This window comes from Dasypus novemcinctus, chromosome 6, assembly GCF_030445035.2.
Source record: "Dasypus novemcinctus isolate mDasNov1 chromosome 6, mDasNov1.1.hap2, whole genome shotgun sequence".
Lineage (NCBI taxonomy): Eukaryota > Metazoa > Chordata > Mammalia > Cingulata > Dasypodidae > Dasypus > Dasypus novemcinctus.
In genome coordinates, this window is record NC_080678.1 from 93,251,481 (window position 1) to 93,258,099 (window position 6,619).

The 6,619-nt window shown below is 51.7% G+C and overlaps 1 long non-coding RNA gene across 1 annotated transcript; it reads right to left on the reverse strand.

Annotated features, from left to right (window-relative positions):
- Positions 1–1,070: 1,070 nt before the first annotated feature.
- LOC131278987 (uncharacterized) lies at positions 1,071–2,466 on the reverse strand. The gene is made up of 2 exons (XR_009186335.2): positions 2,038–2,466; positions 1,071–1,879 (listed from the first exon to the last, which is right to left on the reverse strand). It is a non-coding gene; the product is annotated as an uncharacterized lncRNA (long non-coding RNA).
- Between the last annotated feature and the right edge of the window lie 4,153 nt (positions 2,467–6,619).

The following is a 6,619-nucleotide window of genomic DNA, read 5'->3' on the forward strand; positions in this document are numbered from 1 at the left end:
AAGTCTAAAGCCTCATGGGGGTGTGGCTGAGTCAAAGGGGGTCAACATTTCAATGATTACGCCCAGAGACCCTGGAAAGATGGACTGGCCCTGTGTTCCTGGAGAGGTTTCCAGAATCTTATAACTTGGAAGCCCAGAAACTCTGTCTAGGGCTGGAAAACCTGGCCTTCTTCCCAGGAAGGGTGTGCCCGTCGTGAGCAGTCACAGGGGATCCCAGCCTTCCCAGCAAGAGCTGCTGTCTGGGGCTTCCAAAATCTGCTTTTCTTACCAGCCTTCCAGGTCTTGAATGCTCGGCTTGCCCACTTCTGCTTCTCTCTGCCATCTCTTCTCGAATCGGCTCCTGCTGCCACACCCTGACCTCAGCAGATGGGGCTAACTGAGGCGCCCCACTAGCTTGTGCATCCATTCTCCAGGCTTCCTGTGCCTTGTGCAGTGGGTGCTGTGGCCCTGCCACCTGCTTGTCACCACTCACGCTGCATCAGCGTTGGTCTTCCTTTTTCAACCATTGTTAAGAAAGATGTCTGTCCTTGGCCCCTCTGCCATTTTATCCTTTCATGCTATTTTGCCAAATTTCTGGAGCACACTGTAACTGTTCACAATTTTGTGTCATTCCCTCAGGAAGCCAGAGCCTCCAGAACAGATCTTCCTGGAAGTGCTAGTGCAATGGGCTGCTCAGACCTGCGCTGAGCTCCCTGTTAGCTGCTCCAGGACCTTCTGCAGGCTGGAGTTTGCTGAACCTGACAAAGTTTGGCTTCACGCCTGTCTGCACTTTGTTTGGCTTCATTCAAGAGCTCCTTTAGCCTCCAAAATTAAAAAAAAAATTCTCTATAAAATCTTGAAATACATCCATAGATATCTGACTTCCTAGTATATTCTCTAGTTCTGTTCTCTGTTGGTTCCTAAATTAACAAGCAGATCTTCCACTAATGCTTGATTTTTTTTCTCTCCCTCCCACAAACTTTCCTATCTAATCTTTAAGCCCAGGCACATCTTCAAAGAGATTTTTATTGTCTATCCTTCTTCCCTGGGAAGAGGATTTTGCTGTTTTGAGTTTCTCCCCACAATCAGACAAAGTTTTAAGCACTTTTATTTCTTTTGAGAAAACTTAAATATTAACTCTGTTGGGGATGGAATCACATCCCCCCCATGACATATTCAAGTCCTAACCCTGGTTCTGTGGATGTGAACTCATTTGTAAATGGGCTATTTGAAGATGCTATTAAGGTGAGTCAAACAGAGTGTGGGCAGGCCTTACTCTAATATGCCTAGAAACTAAAGCAGCAGAGAAACTTGGGCACAGGAGGAGGAGAAAGATCTGGAGACAAACAGCCACGTGAAGAGGCAGAGATTGAATTACTGATTACTGGCGAGCTATGGACTTCAGAGAAAACATGGCCGGGCCACACCTTGATATTGGATCTCTAGCCTCCAAATTGTAGAGTAAATTCTTGTTACTTCAGCTAACCAGAGTCTGTGGTACTTTGTTACAGCAGCCCTGGTGAACTAAGACAAAATCCATCTGTTTTTTGGTTACCTACTGTCATATACGTATTTAGAAAACAGAACTGCCCAGGGGAAATGGCTCCCCAAATTATATGCTCTCAACACCTTGTATATCAGACCCAGCTCCAGATTTCCAGGCAGAGGGGCCACTAGGAAACGTGTCATTCAGAGGCCTGTTGTCAGCCCAGCTGAAACATGGAGGTGCTGTGGTCAGGGTTACAGGTAATCATACAACAGTTACTGTGGTTGGGAGATTTAAAACGGAGTCAGGAGGTCATTTTGGAGGTTACTCATCGGCAGGTCTCAGCCGGATTATCACAAACTGCCGAAGTCTGCAAATCCTCAATGCTCCTCAAAACCCCGAGGACACCTGGACCTTAAAACAAACCACAACATAGAGCATTCAGTTAACTATTTAATCTGGACAAGTGGAGTACCTCAAATATCCACCAACCACAAACTACTTGTCTGATCTTTTCCTTTAAAAACCCTTGCCTGGAAATGTCAAAAACGGGACAGGATTTGGGCTGCTACCTGCATCTGTGCTCTCCAAACTGCAACTCTAAGACCCCAAATAATCGCCTCTGCGGTCTTGCAGCTCAGTTTGTTATTGACAGCAGCCTCTGCCACTCTTCCGGAGCCCTCCAGGCCCAATTTAGACTTCCTGGTGCATGTCCTGGGCCTCCCGTGTTCCTCTGCGGGCAGTGACCTCCCTGGCGTCTTTCCCTGGTTGTCTTCTGGGCTCATTTTCTAGCTCTTTCATGGGTTTTACAGAGCAGTGGCACGGAAAACTCTCTCGCCCTGATGACTACTTTTCCACACGCGGGCAACAGCGGCATTGCCTGAGACGGTGTGTCTGAAACCTCTGTCCCTATTCTCTGCAACCTCCCCTCTAGAATTTTCTACAATCAGCTGTACTTCTCTCTCAGCGCATCTTGGCCCTGCCCCAGCGCCAGGGATTGCAACTGAGCCCCGGTGGGCCTGGGGCCCAGCCGTGGGCGGGGCGGGGCCAACGAGCACAGTCCAGGCCATTGGGCGAGAGCACCTCAGCACTTCCCCTCTCCGCGGGCCTCAGCCCCGCCCCGCGCCTGGCAGACCAATCCCGGGCTCGGCCGCGGGCGCGTCACAATGGCGCCCTGGCGGCCCTGTCCCTCCGCGGCCCCGCCCAGGGCACGGTGTTCCCATGGTGACCGTAAACCTTCGGCTCCCTCGCGGGAGGAGCGGGTGGGGCTTTCCGAGGAGCACGAGGCCTGTCTGGGAGGCTGGGTTCGGGTCCCGGAGGAGCAGCCCTCTGTGCTGGGCAGCGGAGGTGTCAGCCCGCCGCTCTGTCCTCGCTCCGCCTGGCACTATTCCTGTTCCCTTCACCGTCTCCTGTCGCCCCCCAGGTCCTTGGAGTCTTGCCCTCACACAAAAATGCTACTTCTCCAATTGCCAGCCCTTTATTCCTCAAAGCCATAACTTTTTCAGGCATCCTGAGCACAGAGAGGTGCTCGGAGAGGAGCTTTTCCCCTTTTCCGGGATTGGATGAGAGAGGACAGTTTGACTCTATTGTGATGGCAGAACTGGGGACTAAGACTGCCGCGTGTGTGTGGGGGGGGGGGGAGGAGGGGGGCGGTTAGGTGGTGGAGGAGGGAGTCTGGGAACATTTTCATCATACATGAACGATGTGTGGAGCTCTTGCAGCCATGTCAGCACCACGAGGGGAAGGATAACAGTCTTGGAGAAACGGATGCTGAGCCCTGGCATGATGGCAAGGCCGAACTAAGGAGCCCCGACACGTCCGCCTGCAGACCCAGGATTTAAGCCACTTTAGCCAGGTTTTTTCTTCCTTGAAGCTGAAAGCATCTTCTTTAGGACACCTCTCCCACATCTCCCAGCTTTCCAGCTTGTCTTCCAGCACTCCCACTCCAAGTCTGTGGCCCCACGGGGACTTCCCAAATCCAGAACTTGCATTTTCCCCTGTTGCCCTTCTGTTCTCTTTTCCCTCCTGGCTTGGAGGCCACGCCCCACCCACACGTGCCCCTCCTCCCTGCATTGCACTCGTGCGCCCAAAGCCCCTCCACGCTGGCCTTGCCCCTGGGCAGCTTAAGGACCCCACTCCTCTGGTTTCTTCAAGATCCTCTGTCTCTGCCAGAGTCCTTTCTTGCTTTTGCATCATCAGTTTTCCCTTCTTTATTGGCTCATTTCCAATAACACTCGAAGATGCTGTGTTAGCACCTGCTTTAAAAACCGATATATAGTGAACCAGCTACTGCCCAGTTTCTCTTCTTCCCAGCAGTAACACCTGTGCTGTCGCCACATCCTCCTGCTCATTCTCAACCGCTCTGGGCCCCACTTGGAGAAGAGGCCAGTCCTCATGTTCTCTGCAAGCTGCAAGATCACCAGTGCCTTCTACGTTCCCCACCTCACCTTCCCCACCTGCAGCAGCATTTGGAGCAGAGTTTCACTCTGTTGTGGATTGAATCGTGTCCCCCACAAAATTATGATCAATGTTTAACTTCCAGCCCAGTGGGTGTGAACCTATTTGTAAATGGCATCTGTAGCAGTTTGATATAGTTAGGAATTCTGAAAAGAGATATTGGATTATGTTTGTAAACTTGCCTGTACCTGGGCATGATTAAATTATGATTAGGGCTTTCACTGGGCCACATCATTAGGGCATTAATGATGTCCCCACCCACCAGGGGAGGGACAGATAAAAGGCACGGCAAAGGACGAGTTGGAGTTTTTTGATGCTGGAGGCTTTTGATGTTGGAGTTTTGATGTTGGCGTTTGATACTGAAGTCTTACACCAGAGCCCTGGGAAGTAAGCTCACAGAGGAAAGAGAAGCAAGCCCTGGGAAGAGAGGAACCTTGGTCCCAGAGAGAAGCAAGACTCAGGAAGAGAGAAACCCAGGAAGCCTGAACCCTCACACACATCGGCAGCCATCTTGCTCCAACACATGAAAATAGACTTTGGTGAGGGAAGTAACTTATGCTTATGGCCTGGTATCTGTAAGCTCCTACCCCAAATAAAAACCTTTTATAAAAACCAAACGATTTCTAGTATTTTGCATCAGCACCCCTTTGGCTGATTAATATAGCATCTTTGAAAATGTTATTAGTGGGAAGTGGACTTGGCCCAGTGGTTAGGACGTCCATCTACCACATGGGAGGTCTGCGGTTCAAACCCCGGGCCTCCTTAACCTGTGTGGAGCTGGCCCATGCACAGTGCTGATGCATGCAAGGAGCACCCTGCACGCAGGGGTGTCCCCGCGCAGGGGAGCCCCACATGCAAGTAGTGCGCCCTGTAAGGAGGGCCGCCCAGCGCAAAACAAAGTGCAGCCTGCCCAGGAATGGTGCTGCACACACGGAGAACTGACACAGCAAGATGACACAACAAAAGGAAACACAGATTCCCGTGCTGCTGACAACAACAGAAGCGGACAAAGAACACGCAGCAAATAGACATGGAGAACAGACAACCAGGGTGGGAGGGGGGGAAGAGGAGAGAAATAAATAAATAAATCTTAAACAAAAATGTTATTAGCAAGGTTAGGGTCAATTCAATCATGGTGGGCCTTGATCCAATATGACTGGAGTCCTTATAAGTAGAGGAAATTTGGGCACAAGAGGAGACATGGAAGGGAGGCAGCCCTGTGACAGGCAGAGATTGAGTCATGGATTGTCCTCAAGCCAGCACCAGGACACTGGAGACTTCAGAGAGAATCTGGCCCTGATGGACTAATATCCTAGAAAACTGTGAGACAAAAAATTCCTGTTGAGGCCAGCTAGTCTGTAAATCTTTGTTCCAGCAGCCCTGGCAAATGAAGATAGACGCCTTCTTCCCTGAAGCACTTTTCCCACTCTCTTCTGGTCTCCATCCTTCCTCAACAGGCTTCCTTCCGGGTCTCACCTCCCACTCTGAGCCATGGCTGTGTCATAGGGTCAGCCCTCTGATCTTCCCTCTGTCCATTCATCCCTCTTGAGTGACGTGACAGAGGCCGTGGCTTTAAATTCCCTCTGCACGCTGACTCTCCACGCCTCTGCAGGAAGGCTCAAGAAGCCCACGGCCTCCTCCACATCCACGTCTCATAGGGTGGGTTCAAAGAGAGTGACTGCTGAGCACACCTCGAACACCGTGATCCTTGGGAAGCGGACTTGGCCCAGCGGTTAGGGCGTCCGTCTACCACATGGGAGGCCTGCGGTTCAAACCCTGGGCCTCCTTGACCCATGTGGAGCTGGCCCATGCGCAGTGCTGATGCACGCAAGGAGTGCCGTGCCACGCAGGGGTGTCCCCCGCATAGGGGAGCCCCATGTGCAAGGAGTGCACCCCGTAAGGAGAGCCGCCCAGCGCGAAAGAAATTGCAGCCTGCTCAGGAATGGAGCTGCACATACGAGGAGCTGACGCAGCAAGATGACGCAACAACAACAACAACAACAAAAAGAAACAGATTCCTGTGCTGCTGACAAGAACAGAAGCGGACAAAAAGAAGAACACGCAGCAAATGGACACAGAGAACAGACAACTGGGGTGGGGGGGGAAGGGAGAGAAATAAATAAAATAAATCTTTAAAAAAAAAAAGATAACCACGATCCTCAGCCCGTGTTCCCCACTTCAGCCTTACCTGAAGGGCCAAGCCTTGACCCCCACGCTCCACCCGTTTCTCTTCCATCTCATCCATGTCTAAACCTCGTTGTTCTCCACTCCTCCCCCCACACCCCCATGCTCCTGCTCTGATCTAACAGTCATACCCAAACTAATGCAACAGCCTAAGAAGGGCTCCCCCTGCTTCCCCTCTGGGCCCGCCAGGCAGAACACTTCCTTTGGAGGTCTGGCCCTGCCTCCCTCCACCCCCACATCTCCCCACCAGCCCCTTCCCCTACTTTCTGCTCCAGTGCCCTCCACCCCACCCAGCCCTATTGCTGTTCTAACTAACAAGGCTGTTCTTTTTTTTAATGAGGTACCAGGGATCGAACCTGGGACCTCGAATATGGGAAGCAGGCACTCAACACCTGAGCTACATCTGTTCCCCACAAGGCCATTCTTGCCTCAACTCTTACCTCCCCAGAGCACTGTCTAAACAGCCTCTCTGGTCCCAGGCATTCCCAAATAGGCGCTATCCCAAAGGGAGAA